Raw genomic sequence first — 16,500 nt, forward strand, 5'->3', positions numbered from 1 at the left:
TGCAGTCCCTTCTGCCACCGTGGACTGTGGGTTAGCCACATCTTAGGCAGATGTTACAGTGTCCAGTCTGGGCATGGGAGAACCATCTTATTTGAGTCAGGGAGTTTCTCGGACAGGTTCTTGTTGGAGTCATAGGAGGAGAACTCTTGCCTGGGAAGAAGTGCCATCTCTCAGTCTTCTTCCAGGGATGACCCTAGGAAAAAAAAAATAAGTAAATGGTTGGACATCACTCATCCAAAGACATTTTATCTGTTTTGAATAGGGTGATTTTTCTAACCAGGTGTATATTGCAGACTTTCCATCCTGGACAGCAGAAATCCATACCATAATACTAACTATATCAATATATTCTTGAGGAAAATATAGGTTCATAGTTTAGTAGAATAGATGCCACGGCGGGCCATTTAAGTCTAGACAATTTCCCTTTTTATGCTCGAAATAATCTGTCGCATTTGGTTATAGATTGGTCTTACCCATCCTTTGGTCGATAATTATATATTACCCCCAAGGAGAATAACTGGGATCATACTTTAGATAATTTGCATTTAGGATATATGCCAGAGGATTCTGACATTGACCATGACAAGACTTTTTCTTGGTCTGATTTTCAAGCACAAGACTCTGATTCAGAGGAAACTTTGTCCTCTCAACTCCATTAGAGGGGTTTTCCTTTTCTAAGACTAGTTCCACGAATGAGTGGATGTCCCCCTAAAGCTGAGGGCATATTATGATATGCTGTAAGTGGATTTACCTCATGCTACACACATTCCTCCTATTATTTCAGCCTTGAAAGATGTGTTAAATGCAACCTGCAATACCCTGACCCTCAACATTCTGTCCCCCAAAAAGGCACACTTATTAGTACTAACCCTTCCCCTGTGGCAAGAAGACAAGATATTACATTTCATAAGAGAATTTCCTTTTTCCAAATTATTCTCTCAGGTGTTGACAGCTTGTGGAGGGTTGTTCTGCCATACTTCCTTCAGAATCCTACACTTTCTAACCTATCTCTGATTTCTGAACATGGTCTGAAGAGTGTGTATGATTGTGCAGATACTGTGTCTAGGGCCATTACTACTGCTACTGTTTTGAGAAGGTATGCCTGGGTATATAGTCGGTAGTTATTTGAAGAGGTAAAGTCTGAGATTTTAAACTCTACTTTAGATAAGGATTTATATTCATATGCATGCATATGTAAGTACTAGGCTAGCTGGCCCTTGTGGGCTAGTTTAAGCTTAGTAATTGTAGCAAACAGGACTAGCAGTAAGGTAAACCACAATGGAGAACATAAGATGTTCTTCGTGTTTCACTGTTGCAGTCCTAACGTATGGGTTATCCGGCTCCCGGTAGCCCTCTGTCGGCCCGAATACCAGAGTTCTCAGTACATGTCGGCTGCCGTCGGTTGTAAAACTGATGTCAGAACGTCAGATATAAAGGGAGGCAGCTGATGCCATTTCCTCAGTCTTTCTTGCCACGGAGCCCAAAGCAGATGCAATTCGCACTAGTACCAGTCTGCCGTTTACCTTCTTTTTGCTTTCCGACTACCAAGTTGAAGAGGCCCTCAGATAAGTACCCCATTGGGGACCCTCTTTTCTTGCTTTAATGAATGTCAGATAAAGTTAATAACTGTCTTGCCTGTGGAAAACAGAATGTTCTTTGTGTTTCACTGTTGCAGTCATTACATTTGGGTTATCTGCTTGCAGGTATCCCTCAGTCGGCCTGATTAACAAAGTCTTGGGTGTCCTGTGTCAGTTGCTGTCCCTTCTTCCATGACGTCACGTCATCAGGGGTACAAAACATGCAGCCGATGCCATTACATCAGTCTTTCTTGCCATGAGATGCCCGAAGCAGAAGCAGTTCGTAAGTGCCGGTCGGCCGACTCCTGAAATTTTTGTTTTCGAGTTTCAGAACTGAAGTCTTCAACTAAAGCTAAGTACCCCATTGGGGAAACTTTTTCTTGCTCCTTACCGATGTCAGTAAAAGTTAATAATTGCTTTACCTGTGGAAAGCAAATACCTCATAAAGATTTTAATTCGTACTGTATTCCTTGCCTAGGCCCTGACCACAATGTACCTTGCTGTTGGTTTTGTGCTTTATCTAATCAATGCACTATCCATCGTTGGTATATTTTCACCTCTAAATATTTCGGTTCTCGGTTTAGTTATCCTGAAATGTCATCGGTTAGCCATCCGACTACCAGGATTCCGAAAAAACGCAAAGATAAAGACAGAGACAGGCCGCTGAGGTCCAAAACTGCCAACGATGCTTCTCCTAAGCCAGTCGCCAGTTCGCTGGTACTCAGTGAGGTGCTTTCGCAGCCCCTGATACCCGCTACTTCTGATTCGCAGGCCTCTACTGAGATGCATTCAGAGTCCGGTATGCCGCTAGATGCTTCAACTATGGAACCCGCGGATGTCTCTATCTTGGATGGGTCCGGAGCCACTGTGCAGGCACCGGCTTCTGAGGGTGTATTCAGGCCTACGGACTTGCATATTAAACCGATGCCTCCTTCTTCACTTAGGCCTAAATCTCGAACCATACCTAAAAAAACGACGCCCAGGCCACACGTTCAGGCCTCTATGCCTAAAAAACAAATGATAAGAATGGCTGAAGATCTAATAACTCTAATCCAGGGTAGCCAACCCACCCCCTTCTAAGAGGCTTAGGACTGAAGTTGTTTATGAATCTTCTGACCGGGATTCAGTTTTTTCTGATTCTTCTGATGATCTGGATTTGCCCTTATCTACTTATGAGGATTCTGACGCAGAGGACTCCATTCACTCTGCTTCCCCTCCAGAGGATTTTTCTTTTGGGGAAACCTTACATACTTTAAGGGAGCATTTCCACTGGGAAAGCCAGGATTTTTCTGATTCAAAAAAGAGGCTTAGGGATTTCTTACTCCTACCTCAGCATAGGCCTTTAGCTATTCCTCCTGTACTAGACATTGTTGATGATGCTTTTTCGGAATCTAGTTTGGCCCCTGATTCCATGCCTCCTGCTCCCAGAAAACCTGACAGATATTACAGGGTCCCTGAGTCACACAAGTTCCTTTTTAAAAATCCTATTGTGGATCCAGAGACTGTTTCACAGGGGCCCAAGGGCATTAAGGCTTCTACTGCTAAAAATACTACCCCTTCTGATAGAGACTCCAGGGCACTGGATAGATGGGGTAAGAAGATTTATACTTCTGCAACCTTGGCCATTAGGGCTTTAAACTGCCAGTTTCATATGTTAAAGTATCAGCAACATGTTATTGGGTTGCTTAAACAGAAAATAGTTGATTCCAGACTGTGTGGAAAATAAAGAATTACAGGATTTAATGCATTCTGCTGAACAAGTTGGAAAACATACTTTGAAATGTGGTTTTGATTCTTTAGAGGCCTCTTGCAGGGCTGCTGTTACTGGGTCTGTGCTCAGAAGGCATGCTTGGCTTAAGGAGCAATCTTTGCCTGATCATGTTAAAGCTAAATTGTTGGATGCTCCCTTAAATCAGGACCGCCTGTTTGGCAACAAGGCTGAGTAAGTTCTTAAAAAGCTGGAAGATAAAGCTAAATCTGTGCAAACTGTTAAAGATTTCTTACAAGTTCAACCTCCTAGATTTAGTAGGCAGTGGCCCTCTAAGATATGGTCCTTTCCAGCCCCTTCCAGGTCTTCTTAAGCCAAACCCAGACACAGCAAAAACCCCAGGTTTCAGTCCCAGTGGACACACAGGGCTAAGCAGTGGGGGGCCTCCACTTACAATTTTGGGAGTAACAAGCCTCCCCCCTATGGTAAACTGTCTCAATGACTTCCTTTTAAAATTTCCATGCACTTATCAACTGACTGCCCCTTTGGGGGGAAAGATTGCGCTTCATGCAAAGAACTGGGAACTCATTACCCAGGACAAATGGATTTTAAATATAGTGTCCCGGGGATACAGATTTCACTTCCACATGTTGCCAATGCCAGGCGGGTGGCCGGATCTACCCCCAAATCAGTGGGCAGAGGCCCAAAAACAAGTACTTTCTCTCTTAAGCATTGGGGCTATTCAACAGGTACCAGAAGAGGAAAAGGGACAAGGTTTTTATTCAAGACTTTTCCTGGTACCCAGAAAAGACAATTCATGGCATCCTATCCTGGACCTGTCTACTCTAAACACCTTTTTGGAGATTCCAAAATTCAAGATTCTGACTCTTCACCAATTACTTCCTATGCTAGGCAAAGATGCCTGGTTGGCAACACTAGATTTAAAAGAAGCATACCTGCACATCCCAATCAGGGAATCTTGCAGAAGATACCTACGCTTCAAAGCAGGCTACACGCACTATCAGTTATCTGTTCTGCCCTTTGGCTTATCTACTGCGCCCAGGGTATTCACAAAGTGCCTAGCTCCAGTTTTTGCATTTTGCAGGCAAAGAAATATTCAAATATACCCATACCTGGATGATTGTCTAATTCAGGCAGAAAGCCAGGACATACTTCTGAATCATCTGGCCTTTGTACAAAGGGTTCTAACTTGTCTGGGGTACACCATAAATGAAAAGAAATCACACCTGGTACCCTGTCAACAAATTATATTCCTGGGAGCAAGCTTGAATACAACTTCCCAGATGGCTTACCTCACACCAGAGAAACAAATTCATTTGACAACCTACTTCAACCAAGTGGCCACAAAAACCCTGCTATCTGCAAGACAAATACTGCAAGCCCTGGGGTTCATGGCCTCCTGCATTCTTCTAATTCCATATGCAAGAATACATATGAGGAAACTACAGTGGTATCTAAAAAGCTTATGGTGTCAACATTCTCAGGATCTAGAAGCAATGATTCCTATCATACCTTGCCTACACCTAGACTTCCTTTGGTGGGCAGAGGCCTGCCACCAAAACAAGGCACTACCTTTCACACCACCCCCTGCCACCCAAACCCTAACAACAGATGCATCAGACTATTCATGGGGGTCTCACCTGGCAGGGAAGTGCTTTCAGGGCAAATGGAACCCAAATCAAATGCACCCACATATCAATCAAAAAGAAATGTTAGCTGTACAGAATGCTCTGACAGCCTTCAAGGACCACATTTTTCCAGGACAAATAATGGTAAAGATGGACAACACCACTGTTATGTAGTACATAAGCAAGCAGGGGGGTACACATTCTTACCCCTGCTGCAGACTCGCCATGGCATTGTGGAACACAACCTTGAGCTCCCAAGTGCACCTACAAGCTCAATTCCTGCCAGGAAAATTAAATACACTGGCAGACGGACAAAGCAGACACCTCATGGACCCACACGAGTGGAAACTGGAGCCAAGGATTTTCAACATGTTGACAAGCAAATGGGGGAGCCCAGATATAGACCTATTTGCCTCTCCCCAGAACTACCAATTGGACAACTTTTGCATAAGGACTCTCCACAAACAAGCCTGGAAAGTGAATGCTCTGTCCTTCAGCTGGAAAAACCTATCAGTCTATGCCTTCCCCCCTCTGCCTCTGCTCTCCAAAGTACTACTAAAAATCAAAAAGAACAAACCAAGGATGATTTTGATTGCTCCAGACTGGCCATGCCAACACTGGTACCCCCTCCTGCGCAATGTGTCACAGTTACCCCCATGGCACCTGCCTCAGACTCCTTCACTGTTGTCTCAGCAGGAGAACCAGATTCTGCACCCTCAACTTCTAACGCTGAACCTTGCCGCCTGGCTAATTACATAATCTCTCCTTTACCATCCCTCAGTAAACCTGTGATGGATTTCATTTTAGAGGGAAGGAGGCCTAGTACTGGAAAAACTTATGCTGAAAAATGGAAAAGATTCTGTGCCTGGAACCAATCTCAAGGAATGAGCACAGCAGTGCCCAATTTACCTCAGATTTTACAATACTTCGCTGAGATGCTTCACAAGGACTTGTCTTTTTCCTCCATTAAAATCCATGCCTCAGCCATTTCAGCTCATTATAACACAGAACCTCCCCTCTTCTCTCATCCACTGCTCAAGCAATCCTCAGAGGGGCCAAAAATTTGAGACCACCTAGGGGAGCTCCAACCCCAGCCTCTGGGACCTTAACTTTCTTTTGGAGAAACTCACACTACCTCCTTTCCAGCCAGCTGCTACTGCAGACTTAAAATTTCTTTCTTGGAAAACAGCTTTTCTTTTAGCAATCACTTCGGCTAGAAGTGTATCTGAATTACAGGCCCTTATGGCAGTGGATCCTTTCATCATCTTTCATGCAAACAGGGTGTCCCTTAGAACCAATCCATCCTTCATGACTAAGGTGGTATCCAGTGTGGCTCTTAATCAGTCCATTCATTTGCCAACCTTCTTTCCCAATCCACAGAACAAAGGAGAACGGATAGTGCATTCCTTAGATGTGCACAGACAGCTTAGATTCTACTTGGACAGGACTAAACCTCAAAGGAAATCTGAACAACTGCTGGTGGCATTTGCTGCAGGGGAAGGCCATTTCAAAGCAAACCATTTCTAAATGGATAGGCCATTGCATTAATTTCTGCTATAAGCACCATGGAAAACCTATCCCCCGGGGGATCAGATCTCACTCCACCAGGGCTGCATCTACCTCTACAGCCTTTCTCAGGGGCATCCCTATCAGGGACATCCTAGAAGCTGCTACCTGGAGTTCTGTACATACTTTTACCAAGCATTATCATTTGCCAATTTTCTCTAAATCCAGAGCTGGCTTTGCCACTGCAGTCTTGCAGGGCCTTATAGCTGGTCCTAATGCTATCTAATTTCCTCCTCCCAACCATAGCTTTGGGAATCTACCCAAATGTAATGACTACAACACTGAAACATGAAGAACATAGTACAGTTGTGTACACTTACCATAAATGTAGATGTTCGAGTGTATTCACTGTTGCAGTCCTGGTTACCCTCCCTCCAGCCCCCTAACTTCTTTTGGCTATACCTCTACTTTCCTTTACTATGCTTAAAAGCCTTTTTGGTGTATTTGCTTTTTTTTTTTTTTTTTTTGAGGTATATCATTGTAATTTTATATTTAATTGCTTCCCATTAGGGGGGGCTCCTGACATCTGGGGCAAGAAAAACTGATGTAATGGCGTCGGCTGCATGTTTTATACCCCTGATGACCTGACGTCATGGAAGAAGGGAAAGCAACTGACACAGGACCCAAGACTTTGTTAATCAGGCCGAATGAGGGCTACCTGCAAGCAGATAACCCAAATGTAATGACTGCAACAGTGAATACACTCGAACATCTACATTTATGGTAAGTGTACACAACTGTACTTTCCGCACCGTGATTTTCATTCCTATTGTATAACTTGTTTGGGCCTTGAGCACAACGTCCCTAATTGTGATCTCTGTGCTTTCTTTAACCCGTGTACCATACGCCAAAGAGCTAAGATTTTGTATAAGCATTTCGGAGTCTGGCCTAAGTTCGTCAGTATGGCTTCTTCTGGTCTATCTAATTTGGATATACCTAGGAAACCCAAGGACAAGGACCACGACAGACCTAGGGTTAAATCTGCTGACAATGCACCAGTGAAATTGGTCGTCAGCCCAGCGGTAGTCAGTGAGGTGCTTTCGCAGCCCCTGCAGTCCGCAGATTTTCAGCCGCAGACCTCTGCTGAGACCTTTACAGAGTCCTGCATGCTGCAGGCTGCTATTTCATCTTCAGAGCATCCGCCTGCCACCGCCTCAGATGGGTCCGGAGCTGCTATGCAGGCACCGGCTTCTGATGCCTCTTCGCTCCAACATGAGACCAGAACCAGACCAACTACCTTACGACTACCTTAATTCAGACTTCTGCAGTTGCTAGGCCCCCCCGAGTCTCTCTGGATTACTAGCAAACCTTCCCGCCGCAAATCTACTCACAAGCAGGCGTCGGCCTTCCCTCCTGTGCCTCAGTCCCAGTTGGTAAAGATGGCTGGTGATCTTGTTTCCCTGATTAGGGGCTCTCACCCCCCCCCCCTTCCAAGAGGGCTAGGGACTTGTCTCCTGATGTTTTGTCTGCCTCAGATTCTGAGGTTTCCAGTATTTCTGCTGGGGAAGAAGGAAATTCTCAACTTCTTTCTGGCTTTGAGGATTCTGATGCTGTGGACTCTATCCCTTCTGCCTCCCTTCCAGAAGATTTTTCCTTTGGGGAATACATTGAATACTCTTAGGGAGCACTTTAAATGGGAAAGTCAGGATTTTCCTCAGTCTAAGAGAAGAATCAGGGAATTTTTGGATTTGTCGCAGCATAAGTTTTGGAAATTATGGATGATGTTTTCATGGAAAATTCTTTAACTCCTAATTCTGTTCCACCTGGCCCCAGAAAACCTGATAGGTATTATAGGGTTCCTGATTCCCACCAGTTTCTTTTTAAAATCCTGCTGCTGATCCTGAGATTATTTCTCAAGCCCCCAAGGGTGTTAAGGCTACTATTTCTAAAAACCCTGTACCTTCTGATAAGGAGTCTAGGGCCTTTGACAGGTGGGGTAAAACGTCTGTACCTCTGCAACTCTTGCCATTAGATCTGTGAATTGTCTTTTTCACATGCTTAAGTATCAGCAGCATATATTGGAGGCTATTAAGGCTAAACCTGGGCATGTTCCTTTCATGTCAGAGAACAAAAACTAGATTTACTTAATTCTGCCACTCTAGTTAAGCATTCACTACATTGTGGCTTTGACACCTTGGAGGCTTCCTGCAGAGCACCTGCCACTGGTTCCGTTATTAGAAGGCATGCTTGGTTTAGGGAGCAGCCTCTTTCTGAGCCTGTTAAATCTAAATTGCTGGATGTTCCTTTGCACAAAGACAACCTTTTTGGTAACAAGGCTGATGAGGTACTGAAGAAGTTGGAGGATAAGGCGAAATCTATGCAAGCAGTAAAAGATTTCCTTCAGGTTCAGCCTCCTCGGTTTAGTAGGCATTATCCTTCCAAGAATTGGTCTTTCCCTGATCCTGACAAGCAGGGTCGCTCTAGGCCTAGGGGTTTCAGATCTTCCAGAGGGCAGGCTTCTGCCCCTCATAGGGCTAAACAATGGCATTCTTCTGCTAAATCGGGAAGTTCTAAGTCAGCTTCCCAAAGCAAGCATTCTCAATGACTCCGGCCTTCTTGTGCCTACCTCTGCGGGCCCAGGGTTTCCTTTGGGGGAAGGTTAGCCAGGTTCGCAGAGGTATGGTCTACCATCACAGATGACAAATGGGGTGCTCAATATAGTAAACCAAGGTTACAAGTTTTATTTTCACACCTTCCCTGTTCTGCAAGGGTACCCAAACATACCCAGAACTCTCAGGGCAGAGGTAGAAAATCAGATTTCTTCTCTACTGACTATGGGGGCTATAGAGCCAGTTCCTGCAAATCAGACAGGCCTAGGTTTTTATTCAAGACTTTTTCTGGTACCCAAAAAAGGGGGCATCTGGCACCCTATTCTGGATCTGTCTATTCTAAACACTTTTTTAGTGATTCCCAAATTCAAGATGCTCACTCTTCAACAGTTACTGCCAATGCTAGGCAAGGATTCATGGCTGGTAACTTTGGATCTCAAGGAGGCTTACCTGCACATCCCAATAAGGGAAAGTTGCAGGCAGTTCCTTTGTTTTAGGGCTGGGGAACAACACTTCCAATTCTCTGCACTGTCCTTTGGCTTATCTACTGCTCCCAGAGTTTTCACGACGTGCCTCGTGCCAGCCATTGCTTTTTGCAGGCAGAGAAACATTCAAATATATCCTTACCTGGACAACTGTCTCATTCAAGCAAACTCCCCAGAATAACTAAAAAAGGATTTGGACTTCGTGAAGAACATTATCACCTCTTTAGGTTGCACTCAATGAAAAGAAGTCAAAGTTGGTTCCTACAAGGGACATTGTTTTCCTGGGAGTGAGTCTGAATACAGCCACCCAGATGGTATTCCTCCCTCAAGAGAAACAAGATCTTTTGGCTTACTTCAAGAACTTGGCAAGCATGACCCAGCTCTCTGCAAGGCAATTCCTGCAAGCACTGGGATTCATGGCTTCATGTATTCTGATGATCCCATATGCAAGGCTGCATACGAGAAAACTTCAATGGTACCTCAAGAACCTTTGGTGTCAACACACACAGGACTTAGACTTGATTCTTCCCCTAATTCCCTGTCTACAAAGGGAGTTTCTATGGTGGGCGACAGCCTGTTCTCAGAACAAGGGTCTGCCTTTCCGCCCATCACCTGCCAGCCAGACTCTCACCACAGATGCCTCAGATTATGCATGGGGGGGCACATCTGGAAGGCAGGGGCATACAGGGGACTTGGAGCACTCAGCAGATTCATCTACACATAAACTTAAAATAATTGATGGCAGTGCAGCAGGCCTTGCTGGCTTTCAAGGACCTACTCTACCCTGGGACTCTTCTGATCAGGACAGACAATACCACAGTCATGTGGTACATCAACAAGCAGGGGAGGACTCATTCTTACCCTTTGTGCAGACAAAGCATGAGACTATGGTCCTTAGCAGTTTCCATGGGCATACATCTAATATCCCAGTATCTTCCAGGTTGGCTAAACTCCTTGGCGGATCAATTGAGCAGACATGTTCTGGATCCTCACGAGTGGCAGCTGAACAAGATAATTTTTCATTGCATCACCCAGCATTGGGGCACTCCACAAGTGGATCTTTTCTCCTCTCACACCAATCATCTCCTTCCAACCTTCTGCACCAGGGAATTTCACAACAAAGCTTGGAGAGTGGATGCGTTGTCCTTCCCATGGACACAACTCTCAATTTATGCCTTCCCTCCTCTGCCTCCTCTTCCCAGAGTGCTGCTAAAGATAAGGGATGAAAAACCAAAGGCTATTCTTATAGCACCAAATTGGCCCAGGCAGCATTGGTATCCCCTTCTTCACAGCCTTTCTCAAGCTCAGCCTTGGCATCTTCCCCTGGGACCAGATCTGTTGGTTCAAGAAGGGGGAAAGTTTCTTCACCTCATCTTCAAACTCTGCATTTAACTGCCTGGCTAATACTTTAACTCTTTCCCAACAGGTGACTGAAGTTCTTCAGGAGGCCTAGCACCAAGAAATCCTATGCAGATAAATGGAAGAGATTTAAGCAATAACCCATGCCTGGGTGTGGGTAATGCTGGATTTACCCACAGTTGGTGTGGTTTGGTCACAAGGGCGAATCCCGAGTGGCCAAACAAAGACAACCGTGGGTAAATCCAGCATTACCCACACCCAGAAGTGGGTTATTGCTTTTATACAATGACATTATTTAAGAAAAAAAAATACTTTTCTTAAATAATGGCATTGTATAATGCCTCCGTGCTGCCCTTCCACAGCTGTCTGGTATTCTGCGGCAGTTCTGATGTACTGCACGTGTATGCTTACGCAGTACATCAGAGCTGTGGATGGAAGCAACAGAGAAAGCAAGATCTCCGTTGCTTTTTACAAAGTGTCTCGCTATGTTAAAGGAGTTTAACATAGCGAGACAGCTTTAAAAAAAGCAATGGAGAAAGGAAGATCTCCATTACTTTTTTTAAAGCTGTCTTGCTATGTTAAACTCCTTTAACATTAGCGAGACAGTGTCTAAAAAGCAACGGGGATTTTGCGTTCTCTGTTGCTGTAAAAAAAAAAAAAAGACATACTAATGGAAAAAGTCTGGGCGACCGGACCTTTTTCCATTAGTATAAGTCTGATTTACAACGTGCATGCTGACTAGTCAGCGTGGACATTTTGGAATATTAATGGGGGTCGTATAATTTGCTTTTGGATGCAGGCTAAAGGAGAAGACTCTTCTCCTCCTTCTCTTTCCCTCATTTTTGATTACCTAGCAGGCTTGCTTAATGGTGGGCTTTCCTTTTCTTCCATCAAAATTCATGCTTCAGCAATTTCTGCTCATTGCTCTTTTGAGCAACCCATTTTTTCTCACCCCTTGATGAAGCAGTTCCTGAGGGGAGCTAGCAATCTTAGACCTCCCAGAAGAGCTCCTACTCCTGCCTGGAGAAGCTTAGTCTACCTCCCTTTGAACCAGCTGCCTCTGCAGATTTAAAGTTTCTCTCCTGGAAGACTGCTTTTCTTTTGGCTATTACTTCTGCCAGAAGGGTTTCGGAGCTGCAAACCTTAATGGCAGTAGAACCTTTCATTATTTTTCATACAGATCGGATTTCTCTGAGAACTTAATCCCGCCTTTATGCCTAAGGTGGTTTCCAGTCTGACCCTTAACCAGTCTATTCATCTGCCTACCTTTTTCAATAATCCCCAGAGTAAAGGAGAAAGGATTCTACACTCTCTTGATGTGCATAGACAGCTGAGATTTTACTTAAATAGGACTAAACCCTTTCGGAAGTCTGAGCAGTTGTTGGTTAGTTTTGCTCCTGTGGCTCAGGGTAAAGCTATTTTGAAACAAACCATCTCCAAATGGATTGCTCATTGTATTCAATTTTGTTACCTGCAGCATGGGAAGGTTCCCCCTCAGGGTATTAGGACCCATTCTACTAGAGCAGCATCTACCTCTGCAGCTTTTCTGAGAGGTGTGCTTACTAAGGACATTCTAGAAGAAGCTACTTGGTCTTCTGTCCATACTTTCACAAAGCATTACAATCTACCTTTTGTTTTCTAAATCCAGGGCTGGTTTTGCCAGGCCTCCTTACCAACCCTTAATCTGTGATTCTTCCTCCCCCCTTTGTTTTTTTCCTGGGCTTTGGGAATCAAGCCATATGTTAGGACTGCAACAGTGAAACATGAAGCACATAGTACAGTTGTGTACACTTACCATAAATGTAGATGTTCAAGTGTATTCACTGTTGCAGTCCTGGTTTCCTACCCTCCATTCCTCCTTTTTTCCTAAGGCACAGACTAGATATTTTATTTTTTGGATGGCATGTTTCCAGGGTGTTTTCTTCCTGGGTTAGCCTTATTTTGGTCTCCTGATAGTTAAGGCAAGAAAAACTGAGAAAATGGTGTTGGCTGCCTCCCTTCATACCTGATGTTCTGACATCAGTTTTACAATCGACGGTAGCCGACGTCATATGCTGAGGACTCTGGTATTCGGGCCGACTGAGGGCTACCGGGAGCCGGATAACCCATACGTTAGGACTGCAACAGTGAATATACACTAACATCTACATTTATGGTAAGTGTACACAACTGTACTATCCTAACAAATAAAGCAAACTCCAGAAAATGGAAACGCTGAAAGGTGTTCAATTTAATCACAAAAAAAAAAAAAAAATAGTAAAACCACAAAGCTTTCAGGCAAAAATGCCCTTCTTCAGTGTGTATATAACAAACAATACAATCACATCCATTTAAATACAATTCAAAGTAAGAGACATATGACACAGTCCCAATCAAAGAGCAGAATCAATTAGTTGCTCATCTAATTAGTCGTTCAATTAGTAATATTATAAAACCTTAAACGAATAAGAAATCACCCTCGACCAGCAAGAAAGTGGTAAAATCATCATTTAAAGGTATGAAAAAATACTTAAATCTTACAAGGATCTTCAAAACTTTATTAAAACATTAAGTGCTTTTGTCCCTTTAGCAAACAGTGTGACTTCTTTAGAACGTCAAACTTTAGTCAGTTAAAATCTTTTATAAAAATAAGCAAACCAGTAATCAAATTAATATTAGTTTATCTTAAAGCAAGACACCATCTTAAAACAGGTGAACTAAACCTTACATAAATAAAAACTTACAGAGCAATAGAAAATTTCAAGAAAGTTGCCATAACCTAAAAAACCTTTTGACCTTATTTTATTTGAATTTAAAAGTCTACTGAAGAAAACCCAATAAATGAAAACTTTTCTGAATGTGAAGGGCAAGTGTGTGTGTCATAGAGAGAGTGAGAATGATCGACCACTGGCAGCAGCAGTAAAGCAGATTACATACCTTTTGACCTCTTAGTTCAAGAAATACGGATAAAGCTTAAAATAAAGGGGGAACAAAGGCTCAAACATAGAAGAAGATTTTAAATATTGCACTTATAAAGTTACAAAGTTGTTTAACAAGATTTGTGTTAGCATGATTTTTCTGAAGGAAATAAAGTCTAAAACTCAAATGTATGTCATTATTTGGTGACTCAGTCCCCAATGACTGGCACCAAACCACACATTTTAGGAGTAAGGAACCAAAAGATAAAGTAAACATCTGGATATTTTTGATAAAAAATGTATTTTGGATGTAAATGCATCCTCCAGCAGCACTTACATATAATATAGCAAGTCTGAAACATTAGGCGGAGGAACTATTTTACATCAAAAATAGAAAAAAAAATATAGTAATAAATAAGTAAAACACAACAATTTTACAGACAGCCCACAATTTTACAGACAGCCCACTCTAACTGCAATAATGCCCTTCAGGGTGTGTGTTACTATGTAAGTAACACCCTTCCAGGGGTGTAGAGGCATGATCTCAAATCCCTGGGTGGGCATTATTTACACAGTAACACACACCCCGGAGGGCATTATTGTTTGCTTAATGTCACACTCCCATAGTCACATGCTTCAGAGGGCTAGCTCATTGCAGACTACAAGGTGTTCAAATTTTTCTTTCTTTAGATGATATGCTGATCTTTGAAGAGTCTTTTGCCCAGATGACAGTAGTTGTTAATGTAGAGTTCTTCCCTCCTTACCAATATTGGGTTTCCAAATAAATGTTCAAAAAGCCTCTTTGAATCCATCATGCAGAAATGTGCTTTTAGACTGCCTTCTAGCTACTTGTCTTCAAAGGCATTCCTAACACTGAAGAAAACCCAATAAATGAAAACTTTTCTGAATGTGAAGGGCAAGTGTGTGTGTCATAGAGAGAGTGAGAATGATCGACCACTGGCAGCAGCAGTAAAGCAGATTACATACCTTTTGACCTCTTAGTTCAAGAAATACGGATAAAGCTTAAAATAAAGGGGGAACAAAGGCTCAAACATAGAAGAAGATTTTAAATATTGCACTTATAAAGTTACAAAGTTGTTTAACAAGATTTGTGTTAGCATGATTTTTCTGAAGGAAATAAAGTCTAAAACTCAAATGTATGTCATTATTTGGTGACTCAGTCCCCAATGACTGGCACCAAACCACACATTTTAGGAGTAAGGAACCAAAAGATAAAGTAAACATCTGGATATTTTTGATAAAAAATGTATTTTGGATGTAAATGCATCCTCCAGCAGCACTTACATATAATATAGCAAGTCTGAAACATTAGGCGGAGGAACTATTTTACATCAAAAATAGAAAAAAAAATATAGTAATAAATAAGTAAAACACAACAATTTTACAGACAGCCCACAATTTTACAGACAGCCCACTCTAACTGCAATAATGCCCTTCAGGGTGTGTGTTACTATGTAAGTAACACCCTTCCAGGGTGTAGAGGCATGATCTCAAATCCCTGGGTGGGCATTATTTACACAGTAACACACACCCCGGAGGGCATTATTGTTTGCTTAATGTCACACTCCCATAGTCACATGCTTCAGAGGGCTAGCTCATTGCAGACTACAAGGTGTTCAAATTTTTCTTTCTTTAGATGATATGCTGATCTTTGAAGAGTCTTTTGCCCAGATGACAGTAGTTGTTAATGTAGAGTTCTTCCCTCCTTACCAATATTGGGTTTCCAAATAAATGTTCAAAAAGCCTCTTTGAATCCATCATGCAGAAATGTGCTTTTAGACTGCCTTCTAGCTACTTGTCTTCAAAGGCATTCCTAACACTGGAAAATGTGATTTTTTTTTATCTGGAAACTTTCCTGTTCTTTTCCAATCAATCAGTCTGAGACTTCACCCAGACATTATCTCAGAATTCTGGGGTTCATGGCTACTATGATTCCTCTTGCCAGGTTATACATGAGAAAAATTCAGTGATCTGATGTTATTGTTTTTATTTTTTCTCACAAATGGGTCTAGAATCTGATCCTCAGATCTGACTCTGCTGCATATACAAGACTTTGGATCCAAATTTTGAGCTCCTTCCTCTACCCATAATGCTCTATACCATCCCCAACTCCCCTCATTTGCTACCATTGTGACAAGACGTGATCAGATCTGGAGCAGTGAGAGAGATTTTTTTCTGGGTATCTTACTGTTGAACTTGGATAGTTTTTTCTATTTCAGTATCATAGTTTTTCTGTCCCCTTCTTTCCTCCTCCTCCTCATTGTTAGATGGTCACTGACATTAGGGTTTGCTTTTTCCTATCTCCCTACCATTCTTCCTGTATCTTGTGCCTTTTGACACTTCTATTTCTATCTCTTTACCTTTATATATAAACTATTTAAAAAAAAAAAAGAATTTTGTGTGGTATAGTGTACAGTACAGTGTTAGCAGTATTGCCTCTTTGTATAACTACTTTAGTGTGAGTGCATGGGTTATTTAGAGCTTGTAGCTCATACACTCTTAATCTTTAAAGTTTTTCTGTTTTTGGTATAGTTTCTCTAGTGATTACAGTTATGTCTCTGAAACCCACCAGCTTTAAGAAATACACTTCTTGTGGTCATAAGATTCCCAATTCTGATGCCCACAAGAAGTGCATTTATTGTATGGGGCCGGAACATCATCTTCATGTGATATCTGCACCACTTTCAAC

Source organism: Protopterus annectens, chromosome 6.part0, assembly GCF_019279795.1.
Source record: "Protopterus annectens isolate FY-2018-M chromosome 6.part0, PAN1.0, whole genome shotgun sequence".
In the NCBI taxonomy this organism is placed as follows: Eukaryota; Metazoa; Chordata; order Ceratodontiformes; family Protopteridae; genus Protopterus; species Protopterus annectens.